This window comes from Bison bison, unplaced genomic scaffold (genome assembly GCF_000754665.1).
Source record: "Bison bison bison isolate TAMUID 2011002044 unplaced genomic scaffold, Bison_UMD1.0 scf7180017864474, whole genome shotgun sequence".
NCBI classification, from domain to species: Eukaryota; Metazoa; Chordata; class Mammalia; order Artiodactyla; family Bovidae; genus Bison; species Bison bison.
Window position 1 is genome coordinate 7,423,074 of NW_011495035.1, and position 18,350 is coordinate 7,441,423.

Genomic DNA, 18,350 nt, shown 5'->3' on the forward strand with positions numbered 1-18,350 from the left:
GTTGACTTGAAGACCATGAATATAGACAAGTCTTTCAAGGTACTTTACTGTAAGAAGAGGCAGGAAAATGACAGAAGTAGGTGGAAGACAATGTGACATCTGCAAGATTGTTGATTTTTAACCTCCATGCTGTAATGACACACAAGAAGGGGAGAACTGGTGATTCTGAAGAGCGACACAAGTAGCTGGAACAACGTCTTGAATACATAAGACAGCACATTAACTAGAGCACAGTGGAGGACCTGGCTTGGGTAAGGAGCATGGTTCACTCAGGGACGCAGGAGTGAAGGCAGAGTCCATGGACACAGGGGCACATGTGTGACTGGAAGCAGTAGGAGGAACTCCTAGAGCTGTCTTCTGCTTGTTACTCCCTTCTCAGGGAAATAGAAAGCAAAGCAATTAGCTATCTTTGAATATGGGGCAGAGGTATTAAAGATTTAGGTCAAAGGGCATCTTTTAAATTAAATGAAATCTTCATGGAAAAACCCGCTACGTTATGACTATTTTTCTCACACATCCTCAGAAAAATTCAGCATATTGGCATTTTTATAAGTAAATAATATGTTGATTTCAAAAGAGAGATGCCTCTAAATTAAAAAAAAGGTAGAGGTTCAGGTAAGGCAATTATCATCCCTATAAAATACTTCTTCCATTTTGCTTCTTCAAGAATTGGAAGAATAGTACAGCCCATTTTGATTAATCTAGTGTTATGAAGCATTAACTCCTCTCTTACACCTCCCAGGATGGTAGTTAGACCCCATGTAGAAATGAGGTATATGACTGACATTTTTTACAGAAGAATGTGATCACAGAAATCCATAGAATGTAGTCATAACATGCAGTCACAGAAACCTTCTGGCTTATCGGATAAAGGCAAACTGAGTCTGAAAGATACCCATATTCGATTTGTGGATTTTGTTTTCCCAGAATCCATATACTTGAAGATGTTAGAAGTGAATTTCTTTTTATTGCAACATGAAAATAAGTGCAGGCAAGTTTTTTGCTCTCGTGTTGTAGCCATGTGTGTATGTGTTGGTATCTCTGCATTCAGGTGGTCTCTCTATTTTTTATTTTCATTCAACAAGCTGTTACTCCCTTCAAAACCAATGGCAAAACCCTAACATATTAAAAAGTTTCACTGAAAAGTTGGTCACAAAACACAAATAGCATTCTTTTCCTTACAGAGCTGTTTTGCAAACACATACACAGTGGCTCTTGGCCTCAAAGATTACATGTGTGTTACCTGGGAGCTGCTCAAAGATTACATGTGTGTTACCTGGGGGAGCAGCTCTACTCTTTTGGATGTCACTTTCTTTATGTGTTTACCTATCTTTTAGAAGCCTCATGCACAAGTTAAAAAAAAAAAAAAAGGTTTAGAAAGGTTTCAGTGACAGTGCATAAGATCCTTTGGTTTTATTTCCCTTTTCTCTTCTCCCTAACTAGTGGCAGAAGTTACAGGCATGCTTCAGAAAGCTTACGTTTGAATACAGTATAAATCAGGGCAGACCCTTGACCGGCTTAATCTTTACTTGCAAACGACAATGCAGTGAAACCAGAGGAAGAAAAAAAAATTACTTATTTTCCTTTTGGAAGCCTAATAAGTAGTTAGCCTGACCCAGTTTTCAATAAGAAATTTTCTGATGACCCAACAGGAGTGACTATCTCTAGTCAAAAAAAAGGGGAGGGTGAATTTAATCTTTCATGCCACTGGAATGGCAGCTGCTCTTAGTATTCTCTGATTCTGTGAAGGATGACAAAGATAGAGCTGGCTTTTCAATGTAGGGAGAATTTTCCTTTTGAATATTCCAAACGGGAGATTTGCACATGTGCCTCAAGAACTAATTGTCTAGGTTCCGTCAGGAATGCAGCAGTAGAGGAGTGTATTTTATGCTTAAGACCAGAGAGGAGCCACGCAGTACTCAGTGGATAAAAGGCTTGCAGTCCCAGCTGGGAAAAAGAGTCCCATTATCTCCCAGCTGCATAGACGTTCCATACGGCTTGGTTCTGCCTGGATGCACAGCATGCCTGGCTGAGAGCTTGAAACAGAGTTCTGCAGAAAAAATTGTAAAGATCCCGAGACGTTTCCCTGGTAAGATCTGTAAGTACAAAATTGTGCTGTCTGCTGCAATGAGAATATTGCTGGGCAAGCTGCAGCTTTTCTTCCTTTCAATGTCTTTGTATTAGCATAACAGGTAAAAGCTTGGGTTGGGGGAGAAGTCACTGCTTTATTTATGCTATGTTTCCATGATGCTGATGCTTAAAATGCATTTATTCCTGTGAAAGAAAATGTATTGAATCTGTATTCGGAAGAGCTTAGGATCAAACCAGGGAAAGAGACTACAGGTATATTTTTCAGTGTTGCATTAGTCTTTGCTGCAGTAAAACTAATGGGCAAGACGGGATGACAGTGCTAATTCTAGTACTTTCAGATGGCTTTACGCCCTTTCTGTACCGGCAAATGGAAGATGTGATTGCTAAATTTTTTCATCAAAGGGTAAAGGGGTGGGGTTTACAGTGTCCAACGGATGGTTTAAAGGAATGTTTAGGAAAAGTTTCCTTGGGGAGGGTTTTGGTTAGGGAAGCAAAGTAAGACTGGAGGTCACATGAGCTTGCAAAATTCATCTGATATTTTGCCATTTATGTAGCTTCTAGACAATAGTTTCTGAAGTTGCCATTTATAATAGTTAAGCTTGTCAGTATTAAGGTATGTATAATACTTTATGGAAAGTTTCAAAAGTTGATGACTTGGGAACAAAACTTTTAAGAGCTCTGAGATTAGCCACATATAACCCGTTATGTTAATGGAATACTGTCAAAATTGGGAGTTTGGGGGAAAATTGGAATTCATAGTTTTGCTTCTCCAATTGTAAACTACTTATGTTTAAATAATCAGCATCCTGACTATGTCCTCTGAGAAACATTCACAGAATGACTAAATAGAAGTTATACCAAGAGGAAAAATAGGGAGAACAGTAGAATTACACAGAATCAATTCGGAAAATGAGGTATTCATAATCTTATCTACAGTGGCAATGTTTTTCAGAGATCTTTGCAAAAAAAAGAAGCCATATGTTGAATACTGAATTGCTTGTTTTGAACAATTTTCATTTGTCTGATGGGTTTGTTTATCATCTTCTTTATTCTTGTTTTTAAAAGGCTTTTCCAATTTATGTGTATTGTATTTTATGGGAAAAAAATATATTTAAGCACACTCTCCCTTACCTCTCCCTTCTCTCATACATGTAAACCTATACAAATTCACAAAACAAACAGACACATACAAAAATACTGACCTGATTTGTATAACAAACAAAAATACAGAGCTATTTCATCTTTGATGCGTCAGTGATTTTTTAAAAGCAATATCATGGCTATGCAGTCCAAAGATTATAAAAATATAAATCTGCAAACTTTTATATAAGGCCCCTTATATGAGGTTATATAAATGCATAACTTATCACATCTTATAAAAAAAATCTCATCAACTACAGTGCATGACTTCCTTTGAGCATTTCTAGTGAAGTTCCAGAATACTTATTTTTTTTTAATTCTCCATGTAACTTTTCTTAATGACAAATTTAAATTGTCATTTAGCAAATTGTTATGTATTTGGTCCAAACTTAGTGAAGGAGGAAGGTTATGACTTTTAAGCAAATAATATTTGCTTATTATTCACTTATGTATTTATTTTAACATCATATTAGAATACAGTAGCATATAGTATATTCATTAAAAATAACTCAAACTAAACCTAAAAGTTTGAAAAAGAACTCCCAACACCCATAATAACAATTATAAATTTGAAGACTATCATTGGAGATACCCAATGCTATTCATTGAGTAAGAAAGACTTTAGTAAGAATGACTTCTTGAGACGCGGCTGGCATTGTTGGGTTCCTGTGTCGTCTTCAAAAAAAAAAAGAATGACTTCTTACCATATATTTATTTTTTATATTTTTACAAATAAGTATTTACATAATATGATCAATGATGATGGTAGATAGATAGATAGATGACAGATAGATCCATAGACAGACATTCTGTTAAAAAGACATGATCTTATCCTACTCTGACAAAGGTATTGAATTTAACATTTGGACTAAGCAGGGAAAAAAGAAAGCTGATATAAAACTGAAAAAAAAAATTACAGGCATTCATTTCTTTCCAAGAGAAAGATTAGCTCCAGAAAAAATTGCCTGAGAGTTAAGAATAATTATAAAATTATTAATAGTTTGAAGTCATTTTTAGAATGAATGTTTAAATATTAAACTATCTCTTATAAGTCCTTGTTGTGATAAAGAAATTAGCACATGGACTTTATTTCTCTTACACATATCACCTGATTTTTAATTATAGTATCAGTTTTATATTACTGAGATTTACAGTATTTTTATCTTGGCTTAATTCCTACAGTCTTCATTTGGACTTATTTCAAGTTTGAAAAGATTCAGTCCTTACCAATTGCTCAATTTACCATTCCTGTATTCTTTACTTTGAATCTTCATTTCTTGGGTTGCTGGAGTTCATTTTTAGCCCTCCATCAAAGAAACTGTCATAGATGCTGTATTTTCTGTGCGCTTACATAGAATGTTTCTTCCATTTGCTTTAAACATGGAAGACAAGTTATCTTTCTTGAATCAAATATATTTTTTTCCCTTCAGAGGTTTGTAACTATCCTTCAGAGGTTTGTAACTATTTATAAACAATGCTGAGGACACTTCCTGTATTGAATGTTGCTGTCCAATAGTTTTTAGATATATTTGAAGTTTTCATCCTTGTATATTATTTTCTTTTATTGTGATGGATGGCCACATGATTCTCATTTGTTTGGTTGTTTGTTTTTGCCAGAATATGTTCTGAAGTTGATCAGTCTTCATCAACTTGGCTTGAGGATGATGTACCGCACTGATTTGAGATTATTTCATTTCAATTTTTTATTGTTATACTATGTATTTGATGTTTTTCCCCCAGAGAATTGTGGAGATAGTTTTTATATTACTTCTTCTTTTTCTTTAGGAACACCAATTATGGGCATGTTGGGTCTCATGTGTCTGTCTTCAACATCTATTATATTATCCAAATTATTTTTAATTTTATACATTTTCAGTTCACTTTGTTTGATTTTCTTTTTAAAAATATATGCAGAAGATACTAACTCTATGTAAGAATAACTGTCTAAGCACTTCCTCCAAACTGGGGCTGCTTCTTCTTGAGATTGACATTTTTTATCTGCACTTCCCCTTTCTTCACCCCTTTGATCTTCTTTTTCTTTTAAAATAGGCAGAGGTGGAGGCATAGGCAGAGTAGAGAGGATAATTCAGGCACTGAACGATTCTGTATGATACTATACTGGCAGATACATATCATTATATATTTGTCATAATCTTAAGAATGTATAACAAGAATTAACCCTAATATGAACTATGAATTTTGAATGATAGTAATGCAACAGTGTAAGTTAACAATTAAACAATTGCAACAAACTGTAGAACCACATACAACTATGGTAGCATATTTTGCTTGTAGGGCAGGCTGTTCAAGTGTGTGGGGGCAGGGAGTACAAGGTATCAGGTTTAGAGGCAAACTGCATCCTCCTAAAAGTAAGAGAAGGAGAAGGTAATTATCACTTTATCCTGATGCACCTTCCTTTAAGTCTATTTTTTTTTTTTTTTTTTTTTTTTAAGGAGTGATGAAAATGTGCTTCAGAGTCTGTTTTGGGATCATGTCTACTCACACGTTTCATTGAAGACAGGGGGGTTTTTGCTTTGTTTTCGATCCTACCATCACCACTGTATTTTTCTTTCCTCTTTGTTGTTTCTGTAAAATAAGAGAGGCATAGAAATCTCTTTAATAAGCTTTAAGTAAAAATCTTTCAGTTTGGAAAAATTCTTTTAAATGGAAATTTCATTAGAAAATTAAATTATTCTCATTATTCATATTGACAAGAGCTGTTTTAGTTAAAATTAAGTTTTTGTGCACTGTGTATTCTAGTATTAAATACTTATTATAGTCAAGGCCTAACACAGAACAAACTAGAGGAAGAAAAAAAAAAAACAAAGTCAAGGCCATTCTTATGATCTTCTATTAGTCTTTCATGAGGGAGTCTATGGCCTACTTACTTATCTTGCAATGAATCCTAACATAATTTACAGTGAATTTGGGTCCTAGTAACATGAATCAAAATTAGCTCTCTCAAATATTTAATGGCAGTAGAGTGGATATAAAAGTGAAGCATAATCGGTTTCCAATTACACGAATAAATGAATGAAATTATTTAGATATTGATATTTTTAAAGAAGCAATAAAAGAATCATGTATTCTATGAAGTAACAAAATGAATGTTCTTACTGGTAAAATATGTTCTAATTAAGTCACATTCTCTGCATGGGTCTAAAGTGATAAGCAGGATCCTGATGGCAGGCCACTCAAGCTGAAGGGCCATCCGTCACCTATATATCTGCTCTTTTCTACATCCAGCAGAGTAGCCTTGTGGTCTTAGGTGAGTTACTTAGCCTCCCTATACCTTGGTTTCCCCATCTCTAATGGAAAGAAAAATACTTCATAGTATTAGCAAGAGGATTAAATGGGTTAATATGTGAAAACACCTTGAAAGAAAGCTTTGGAATCAATAGGCACTCATTGTAGTAGTTTTTTAATCATGTTTATCTTAGTATCACTACTATAACATTTGTCTAAAAAGCTTCAGGATTGAGAAGCAATAATATAAAACAATGAAAATAATGAAATTACAATTATCATCTAATCAATTATATTGGTTATTTAGTAGAAAGTTAAATTTGGAGATGTAAATCACAGTTAGATACAAAAATGGAGGTTAAGGAGCATTGAAAGAAGCTTTAGAGATGCTGGCCCTCAGGTCCATATAGCTTAAAAACAGAAGTGATATTTCTGCATACACCAAACAATCAGACCTGATCTAGACTAAGAATTTATTTCATTTTCTGATTATAAATGCAATACACTTTTTAAAAAAGCACTTTAAGCAAAACACACACACACACACACACACACACACACAAAGCCATAATTCCTTTCACCAAAGAAAGCCATGGCAAGATGCTTATGCATTTCTTTCCTGTTACTAAGAATTTTCTTCTATATTTAAAAAACATTAAAATTTTAATGTTCTAAAAAAGTAACACATACACCTGGAAACAACATTAATGAAATCTGAAACCACAGGAAACATTCTAGGCTAAAAAATACCTCTGTTTACCCTTCCAGTCCTACTTCCCAGAGATGATTTCAACAGTTCATTGTATTTATTGTTTACTGCCTTTTACTGATCAATTATTCTGTATACATTTTTACTGTCTTAAAAATTGGATACTCTCTTTATTGAATTTCAGTAAAAATTAATACCCTAACGTAATACAGAACTTTATATTTTCTAAAATAGCTGAAGATAATATATCTGTCCTCTCACCAACAGGATAATGACTTGTTTAAATTTTCCCCAAGATATTTTACCTAGTGTCTACCTTTCTATTTTATTTTCAGTTTATTTTTAAACTGTTTCCAGTATTTTTGTCACTGTTTACTGAGATACATGACATGTTTTTCTGACATTTATTTACTACATCTTCTAGCTACATACATGCATTTCATGGATTCATTTCCTGTGTACTAAAGATCACTTGCAGGTGATTCTAGAAACAGTATTAAACTCTCTTAAAATTTATGTCTGAGAAAATTACTTATTTTTCTTATATCTACAATAATTGTATAGCTGGTTACAGAACTTGATAATGACGGATATCTGATATTTTTCTCTCAACCAATTTTGCATATTCTGTCTGATGACTTTCTGGAATATAATTTTTTGCTCATGGAAAGACTGTTCCTAGTCTAATTATGACTCTGAAGATATATGTCTTTAACTCTTGTAGATTTTAGGAAATTTTCCTTGCATCAATGTCTTTGGGTTTACCACAGTAGTGTAGGTAGGTGTGATTTTTTAAAAATATATCTCAGTTAGGACTCCACCAGCTCCTAATTCTGTTTTTTCTCAATTCTGAAAAATTCTCAGCTACTCTATATTTAATATTTCTTCCCCTCACCTCTTTATTTTTTCCTTCAGGATGCTCATTAATTATTTGATTCTTCTATTCTTCTGTGTCTTACTTTATATATTTTTATATTTTCCTTTTTTGTGTTGTATTCTTTGTGATTTCCTCAGATCTATACTTCATGTATTTATTTTTCTTTTCAGCAAAAGAAATTTTAATTCATTAACTTATTTTTGGCTGTGCTGGGTCTTCATTGCTGTGTGGGCTTTTTCTTTAGTTGTGGTGAGTAAAGGACACTCTCTAGTTATGGTGTGTGGGCTCCTCATTGCAGTGGCTTCTCTTATTGCAGAGCACAGACTCCAGGCGTGTGGGCTTCAGTAGCTGCGGCACATGGACTCAGTAGGGATCTGAGGCACACAGGCTGAGCAGTTGTGGTGCACAGGCGTAGTTGCTCCGTGGCATGTGAGATCTTCCCAACTCAGGGGTTGAACCCATGTCTCCTGCATTGGTAGGAAGATTCTTCATCACTGAACCAGCCGGGAAACACTGAGAAAGTATTTTTAGATTTCTATTATTTCTTTTTTTTTTTTAATTCTCTTGGATGGCATCATCGACTCGATGGACATGGGTTTGGGTGGACTCTGGGAATTGGTGATGGACAGGGAGGCCTGGCGTGCTGCAGTTCACAGGGTTGCAATGAGTCAGACACAACTGAACGACTGAACTGAACTGAATTCTGTTTGTGACTAACAGTTTCTCTTCCATCCTTTAGCTCTCCAAAAATTTAACTAAGCTTATTTCAAAATTGAATTTTGTTTGTTTGACTAGTTTTAATTTTTAGAGGTGAATTATTCCATTACTGGTGTCTGCTGGACCTCCCTCATGGTGGCTCATTCATTATCTGTTTATGATTTCCTTTTAGGACAAATTCACTTTCAGCAGATGTTGCTTTCCATCTAAGAGGCCAGCATTATATGAGTTGAAGACGCTTCTCTGTAACATTGCTTCACTTTTGCCTCTAGAGTGGCTCTATAATTTCTTCCTATTTTAGATTACTTTCTGTGTTAACTTTTTGGCCTAAAATTTTACCTCGTCATGCAGATGGGATAAATTTGAGCCTTACCACCAAGTGTGTCATAAACTTGGTGCTCTGGCTATCTATGAGAGAATCTTTTTCTACCAGACAAACACAGTCTTTCAAGATTCCCTATTTCATGCAGGATCCATTTTACCTTGGGTTATTTTGGCTTTACCACTTCCTCACCAGTCTACATTTGAATTTTCTCTTCATTTTTGGTCCCCTGAGCATTTTTCATTGACAACTTTAGTTTTATTATATGTATGCATACATACATATATATATATATATGTGTATACACACACCCCACTCCAGAACTCTTGCCTGGAAAATCCCATGGACGGAAGAGCCTGGTAGGCTGCAGTCCATGGGGTTGCTAAGAGTCGGACACGACTGAGCGACTTCACTTTCACTTTTCACTTTCATGCATTGGAGAAGGAAATGGCAATCCACTCCAGTGTGCTTGCCTGGAGAATCCCAGGGACAGGGGAGCCTGGTGGGCTGCCGTCTATGGGGTCGCACAGAGTCGGACATGACTGAAGTGACTTAGCATAACATATATGTATTTGTTTTAAAGGTATATTATACTTAGAGAACATTTTATGTGCCTGTGGTAGAAATGATACCATTCTCATTATACTGCATAATATCATATACTTTCATGTTGGCTGGACTTTTCCTCATATTTTCCGTCTTTTAGAAAGTCATCAAATTTTCTGGCTTGCTGGTAGTTTTTTTCTGATACTTATTATCTCATCTGTATCTTTTACTATGTTTTGGATCAATTCTATGGTATGTTAGGAATGGAGGCAAACACTCATTCCAAAATATTAATCTGAAAGTTGATTCTGAAATTTAAAAACAGATATTTTTAACAGAAATGAAAGATTATTTTCCTTAAGTTTTCAGTAATTCCTAGATGCTCACATTATCTCATAAGGAATGGATAATGCTAAAAAGAATCTGCCTGAAATGTGGGAGACCTGGGTTCAATCCCTGGGTTGGAAAGATCCCCTGGAAAAGGGCATGGCAACCCACTGCAGTATTCTTCCCTGGAGAACCCATGGACAGAGGAGCATGGTGGGCTACAGTCCATGGGGCCACAGAGTGAGACACAACTGAACAACTAAGCACAGCACAGAAAATTGACTGTATCCGTGTTTCCACTGGTTCCACTGACATTACTTTAACTTACTGAAATGTTTGATTCTGTCCAAAAGGACAGTTCATTCAATGAGAAAATATGCTAAGCGACACTCTAGAATTTAGTTAGAATATGTGAAAGTTTGTGTAGTCTTTGAGAGTAGTTGTTATATTAATTCTTTAAGTTTAATGATAAGCAAATTCTTAAAGTGTTCAATTCAGTTCAGTTGCTCAGTTTAAAATGTAGAAGCAATTATTCAAAATGGTTTTTAGCAGAGCAATTTCTAATGACACAGTAAATCTGAGTGCTAAACAGATCATTCTTTTAGGTGAGTTCTGCTGATTGGAAGTGAAGATACTGGATTGAATGGATTTTAAAAGTTTTTTTAAAGTCTCCTTTTAAAGCAGCAAGAAGAAACTAAAATATTATGTCTTTCAAAGTTTCTAGTAATTTCTCAGTCTTGTGTATAAAAAGTCATTATGGACACTTTACTTTCAAAACTTTTATTTGCTTATTCAAAATTCAATTTATTTGGCTTCTTTTACATTTGCATGACTAACAGGGCTGTGTAAGAAACTGTATAGAGGTTTTTATAGTATCTTTACAAGTATCAGGAGTGTATTATAGTTGTTGGAATGGAGCTCTTACCCAAAGAACATAATTTTCCTCTCTGGCATCTGTCACATTCCTCCAATCAGTAAAGAGCAGCAAATGAAAGAAGTCAGAAACCAGATATGCTGCTACTTTTCTATTGACTATTATAAAAGTAAATTAAGAAATTCCTTAAAGTTTTATTGAGATGAAAAGCTTACAACTACTCAAAGATTGATGGAGGTAATTTTCCCCCAAACATGTAACATTAAGATGTTTTCTAGGCTTTTAATCTTGTTAGCAAATTCTTAGAAGTAGAAGTGAAGTCGCTCAGTCGTGTCTGACTCTTTGAGACCGCATGGACTGTAGCCTACAAGGCTCCCCTGTCCATGGAATTTTCCAGGCAAGAGTACTGGAGTGGGTTGCCATTTCCTTCTCCAGGGGATTTTCCCCACCCAGGGATTGAACCCGGGTCTCCTGCATTGCAGGCAGACGCTTCACCATCTGAGCCACCAGGGAAGCCCCTGGTGGGCTTCTTAAACATGCCTAATTGTGAATCTGTGGTGCTCACAGATATGTTAATTCTGACATTGCCATATATATATAAATCAAAAAATGTGTATTTAAGAGTCATATTAAAATTAAATTCTCTTAAAATAATACAGTTTTTTCAGAGATGCTAACATCATTATTTTATGCCAATGATGTCTATACAGATTGCTTCCTGTCAAGCTATAGGGAGAGCACTTTGATGGGAAAGCTCTGTCTTAGCTGACTGTACTCCAGTTTCATCTATTGTTATAAGATGTTCAGAGTGACAGAAGCAGTTTTCTTATAGAAAGAGATAATGTATTTAAAAAAAATAATAATCTATTTGTCCTGTGTGGCTCAACATAGAGAACCAGAGAGAAGTTTTCATACATTTACAAATACACGTCCATCATCTGCACAATACTTGAGACAATTTCTGTTACCATTAGTGGTTTCTTCACTTAAAAGGTAAAAGTCATTTTCCACAAAGAAACGAGGAACAACAGAAAAATAATTATATGCCACTGACGTTTCAAGACTTATAACTATATCTTTGGATGTCCTAAAGTATATTTTTAAAGAGTTTTAGCTTCTTTTCTTTCATGCCTTTATTTGTACATGATATTATTTCAATTTATCCAAAAATTCTGGTTAATCTAGATCAATCATTTAAAATAATTATAATACTGTCTACATTATAATTCAATAAAATGTACTGATAATAAAGCAATAGTAAAAGGAGTTTTCAAGTTTAATTAAATAACATTTCAGAACACTAAAATGTTTCAATATTTTCTTTACAAATTATTGAAAACATGTGATGGATGAATTTACAATTATTGTCTTATAGACACAGTCACTTTGTTTTCATGGAAGTTTGGATCATATTTTAATTTTTTTATGATTTATTATGGTTTTGCTCTCCCCAGTGTCTAAGTTCCTAAAAGCCTGGGCCCTGACTTGTTCCTCTATGTATATTCACTGCCTGGTTCATTTACAATAATTTTTACTAATATGTTAATCCCACAAATACTGACTGAATCCTTACTATGTGATTGATGCTATTTCAGGTACTGGAGTACAACTATGAACAGGACAGAGAAGAGTCCTGCTATTGTGGAATTAAAATTCTAATATGTGTTTTTGAATTTGATTAAATACTCATCTCTACCTGTTGGGAGGAGTTAACATGATTAATTTTATATCTTACTTGAGAAATAAACATTAGAATTTTAATAAAATATTTAATTCCAAGATAATTTTTAAGGAAATAATAACCTTATGCAGTGAGAAACACAGAAAAAAACTATATAAAAAAGAATGCATATTTGTTTGGAATAATGATTCTCCCTCTATTATCATATATAGTGATTTATTCTAGGCTATCCAGTTGATTCATAAGTTGAATCTGAAAATTGTCGATTAACAACAAATAGCATCGCATTTTATATACATGTTCACATAATTTTTTAATCACATGTCAACTTCTTTACCTGAATGTTGCTCATTTTCATCAAGTAAATGGTACTTGTGGACTCACTATGATGATGAAATATGTTCAAAATTTGCAAACTACATTAAATTCTTAAAACTTTAGTAAATTAGTCTATATAGCAATGGAGGAAACTGAAAACAAACAGAATACCACTTTTTAACCCCCCCCTTTTTTTTTACTGATAATGAGAATTATACATATTTATTATACAAAATTTGGAAATGCAGAATAATATGTATTATTCATTATCCTGCATATTTTCAGTTATCTTGTATGCATGTGTATATGTGTGTGTAAGATACAACACTGGGATGGATCTATGTGTTCTGTCTTTAACTGGTTTTCATTCATCAACATAGTGTGTACATTTTGAGTATCATAAATATTCTCCTAATTTGAAGGATATCCCACCACATGGGTATGCCGTAAGTTTACTCAAAACAACAAACTGTCATTAGATATTTAGCTTTTTCTATCTATTTACTACTTATAAAAATGCTGTGGTGTGTATATCCTTGTACTCGGATCTTTCACATGTCTGATGATTCCTTAAAAATAAATTTCTAGTATTATAATGTCAATGTCAAATGATACGCCAAAGTACACTATTTTGAAGATGTCACTGTGTTTACTACTAAATTGTGCTTTAGGAAGACAGTTTCCTTGGTACTTCCAGGCAGATGAATTCCCATTGCCTGCATATTTATAAACAATGCTGCTGCTGCTGCTAAGTCACCTCAGTCGTGTCCGACTCTGTGTGACCCCATAGATGGCAGCCCACCAGGCTCCCCTGTCCCTGGGATTCTCCAGGCAAGAACACTGGAGTGGGTTGCCATTTCCTTCTCCAGTGCATGAAAGTGAAAAGTGAAAGTGAAGTCGCTCAGTCGGGTCCAACTCTTAGCGGCCCCATGGACTGCAGCCTACCAGGCTCCTCCGTCCATGCGATTTTCCAGGCAAGAGTACTGGAGTGGGGTGCCATACATGTTATTAATTGTAAATGCTCTCTATCCAGTGGCAAAGCCACCACACAAATAAATTTTATTTCAATATTTCTCTAACTCACCTCTTTTCATAAATGCAGGCAAATATTTCATGGTGTTTGACCCAGTTGTATCTATGCCTATTGTTAAGGTCAGCCTATATTCTTGGTCAATTTTTTCCATTGGGATTTTTTTTTCCTATGCTCTAGAAATTCATCATACAAGGAAATAACTCTGAATTTTCATACATATACTTCAAGCTTTTTTCAAAGTTTATAATATGTTTGCCTCATTTCATTTTAAGTGTGAAACCTTGTAAAATGTATGAAATACTCTCTAAACCTCAGTTTCTATATGTTCACAGTGATACCTGGATTGGATTTCACAAATTTGGAGGAACTGAATTGAGTTAATGCTTCCAAATGTACCCACTCCAGTACTCTTGCCTAAAAAATCCCATGGACGGAGGAGCTTGGTAAGCTGCAGTCCATGGGGTCGCTAAGAGTTGGACACGACTGAGCTACTTCACTTTCACTTTCACTCTCATACGTGATACAAAATTATTGTTCCGTCTTATAAAATGAAATCACTATTTGACCTAGATTATTCATCAGATCACAAACAAGTCTAAATCAGTAAGTTTGAAGTCTCTTAAGGATAGGAACTATGCCTTCAACTTCTTAGTTCTAATACCTAGCACAGTATTTGCCATGTTGTGGGTGCTCAATAAATGCTTGTTTAATAAATGTAGATTCTAAATATACCAAAGAAACATAAATTCAAATACATCTGTGCTCATTCCAAGTATGCTATTAGAATGTCATCTAAATCTAATGGTGTAAAAAATAGTACATATTAAAATGATAATTAATGTTAAACTTTAATTTATATCTCTGCCCTTGGCAACCACAGTAATCCACTCCATGATGAAGCAATCGGGAAATTTAAACCATTATTACATCACTACAAACTGTGTTTGCTCTGTCTTTGGAGTTGATGTATGTCATGATTTTTATGGGGATTTGAAATGAAATGGTGACTCAAAAGTGCATACAGGTAATAGGAAATAGATTTCAGGGTAAAATGTGTAATTGTAAAAACCTTTAGATTCATAAACAATTTATAAATTACAGAGAAAGAGTTATGTGTGAGGAATGTAATAATTTCTTGATCTTCAGTTATCTAAAAATATTATGAGATATATAATTTTTTTCTCTAGGTGCTCAGTAGAAGAATTTCTTATTTTTCTGTTAACCTGCATTTAACTTAGTATGATTCTATCTTAATTTGGAGGAAAATAATGAAGTGTTTGGCTTTGCCAAACAGCACTTTGGGCATAGTTTTTGTGTGTGATTTAGACCCGAAAATATTCATACTCTGTTTGGTATATTGAATGAAAAAGATAAAAGCCATCAAACAAGCATGTTTTACTTCTAGTCCAGAATCATAGTATTCATAAATCAAGATATGCTGCAGTAACAAACAATCCCTAAATCATTTTTTTTAACAAAAGCTCATTTTATTCAATGATGTATATTCAGTAAATGTCAAAGCAGTCTACTTTGAATAGAGCAATATAGATACAAACAAGAAGTCAAGTATTATCGTATGCCTATTACTGAATCCTCTCTTCACTTGTTTTTTGTTTGTTTTCTAGCTTTTTTCAGATATAATTGATACATTATGCAAGTTTAAGGTATATAACATCAGGTTTGGATGTATGTATACTGACAATCCTCAATGTGCAATGGCTCAACTTACAATTTTCTGACTCTATGATGTTGAGAAAGTGATACACATTCAGTAGAAATTGTACTTGGAATTATGAATTTTTATCTTTTCCTCAGGCTAATGTATGCAGTATGATCTCTCTTGATGCTGGGCAGCAGTCAGCTGCAATTCCCTGTCTGCCAGGCAATTACAAGGATAAACAGCTGATACACAAACTACCACTCTGTATTTCTACTTTTAGTATAGTATTCAATAAATTACATGAAGTTCGTTAGGTTAGGTATATAAAATGTATTTTGACTTATATTTTCAACTTATGTTGGATTTATCAGGATGTAACCCCACTGGAAATTGAGCAAGGTCTTTATATTGCACAACGATTACTGCAGTAAGGTTAGTTAACATACTCATCACCTTACACAGTCACCTTTTTTTATGGTGAGAACTTGTGAGATCTACTCTCTTAGCAACTTTCAATTATACAATACAATTATACAATACAATACAATAAATTATGTTCACTATGCATGCATTACATTCCAAGAACTTATTCATTTTATATCTGGAAGTTTGTACCCTTGGACTACCTTTACCTGCTTCCCCCATATTTACTCACCTCAGGCAACTACCAGTCTGTTCTGTTTCTATGGATTTGGTTTTTCTAGATTCTACATGTAAGTAAGATTATATAGTATTTGTCTTCCTCTCTCTGGCTCAGTTTGCTTAGCATAATGCCCTCAAAGTTCATCCATGTTGTCATAAATTGGAGGATTTCTTTCTTTTTTATGGATAAAAAATATGCTCGATGCGGTGTGTGCATGCTCAGTCATGTCTGATTCTGCGACTGCATGGACTGTAGCCCACCAGGCTCCTCTGTCCATGAGATTCTCCAGGCCCAGGGATCACATTTGCATTTCTGGCATCTCCTGCATTGATAAGTGGATTCTTTACCATTAGTGCCACCAGTTCAGTTCAGTTCAGTTGCTCAGTTGTGTCCGGCTCTTTCCGACCCACTAGCACCACCATTCACATCCAAAACAGGGTCCATAGGGTCACAAAGAGTCACACACAGCTCAAGTGACTTAGCACACACACATATCCTCAAGACAATGATTTCATTTCTTTCAGATATATACCCAGAATGACTGCCTGGATCATATAGAAGCTCTGTTTTTAATTTTTTGAGAAACCTCCATACTGTTCTCAATAATGATTGTGAGTGAGTGAAGTCGCTCAGTTGTGTCCGACTCTCTGTGACCCCATGGACTGTAGCCTACCAGGCTCCTCTGTCCATGGGATTTTCCAGGCAATAGTACTGGAGTGGATTGCCATTTCCTTCTCCAGGAATAATGATTGTAACAATGTATAATCTCACCAACAGTGCACAAGGGAAATGAAAGTAAAATAGTCAGTTGTGTCTGACTCTCTGTGACCCCATGGACTGTAGCCTGCCAGACTCCTCTGTCCATGGGGTTTTCCCAAGCAAGAATACCAGAGTGGGTAGCCATTCCCTTCTTCAGGGGATCTACCTGACCCAGGTATCAAACCCAGGCTTCCTGCATCGCAGGCAAATTATTTACCATCTGAGCCGCCAGGGACGCCCACAGAAGGGAAACGACCTCTAACTCGCTAAGATTTCTGTGTATCCATCTCTGAGGAAACTATCCTCCATGAGAAAACTAAGTGCTAAAATTTCACGTGAACATGTGCTTCCACAAGCACTTTGCTTTCAGAAAAGAGAATTCTAGAGTCTTGCAGTTACATTTAAGTGCTTCTACCCAGAAGTGATACATATCACTTCACTGACTAAAGCAGATCACCCAGGAGAGTGAAAAAGTGAAATTGCTTATGTACCTGACAAGAGGAGGATGAGAAATATTGCTGAGTGACAGACAACACTACCCACCACTGTGAGTTTGCAAACAAAAACCATTTTACTTCGCCATTTTGCTAATGAATAAATTCACTTCACTTCAGTTGTTTCAACTGGTCTCAATACCTTAGATAACTTTTTTCTTTTATTAGAGATTCATTTTCACTCTTTGTACCTATTAAAAAGTAATACCTATCAACATTTTTATCTGCTGTGCATGAAGTAGTCACCTCATTTACTGCATTTTCATTCATTGATTCATTCATTCAGTAATTATTTGTCATCAATTCCCCATATGCAAGACTCTGCTTGTAGTTTTAGGGCTTGGAGAAACGTTCCTTGTACTCATGAATCTTAGAGCATTTGCAGAAGATATATTTGAATTAAATTGTCACTTAAAGTAGCCCTTGTGCTAAATGCCCAGGAGAAGAGCCCCGTGGTGCTATAAGAAGATGATATGACAAAATAGGAAAAGACTGGAAATAGAACTGTCTTATGATCCAGCAATCCCACTGCTGGGCATACACACTGAGGAAACCAGAAGCGAAAGAGATACGTGTACCCCAATGTTCATCGCAGCACTGTTTATAATAGCCAGGACATGGAAGCAACCTAGATGTCCATCAGCAGATGAATGGATAAGAAAGCTGTGGTACATATACACAATGGAGTATTACTCAGCCATTAAAAAGAATACATTTGAATCAGTTCTAATGAGGTGGATGAAACTGGAGACTATTATACAGAGTGAAGTAAGCCAGAAGGAAAAACATAAATACAGTATACTAACGCATGTATATGGAATTTAGAAAGATGGTAACGATAACCCTGTATACGAGATAGCAAAAGAGACACTGATGTATAGAACAGTCTTACACTACTGTAAGTTTGTACAGA

The 18,350-nt window shown here is 35.1% G+C and overlaps 1 protein-coding gene across 1 annotated transcript in view; it reads left to right on the forward strand.

Annotated features, from left to right (window-relative positions):
* Positions 1–1,912: 1,912 nt before the first annotated feature.
* Positions 1,913–18,350, forward strand: part of CNTN6 (contactin 6) — a 320,078-nt gene continuing 303,640 nt past the window's right edge. Inside the window, exon 1 of the mRNA XM_010862021.1 lies at positions 1,913–2,098. The gene's annotated coding sequence lies outside the window, so the exon portion shown is untranslated. The remainder of the gene's footprint in view (positions 2,099–18,350) is intronic.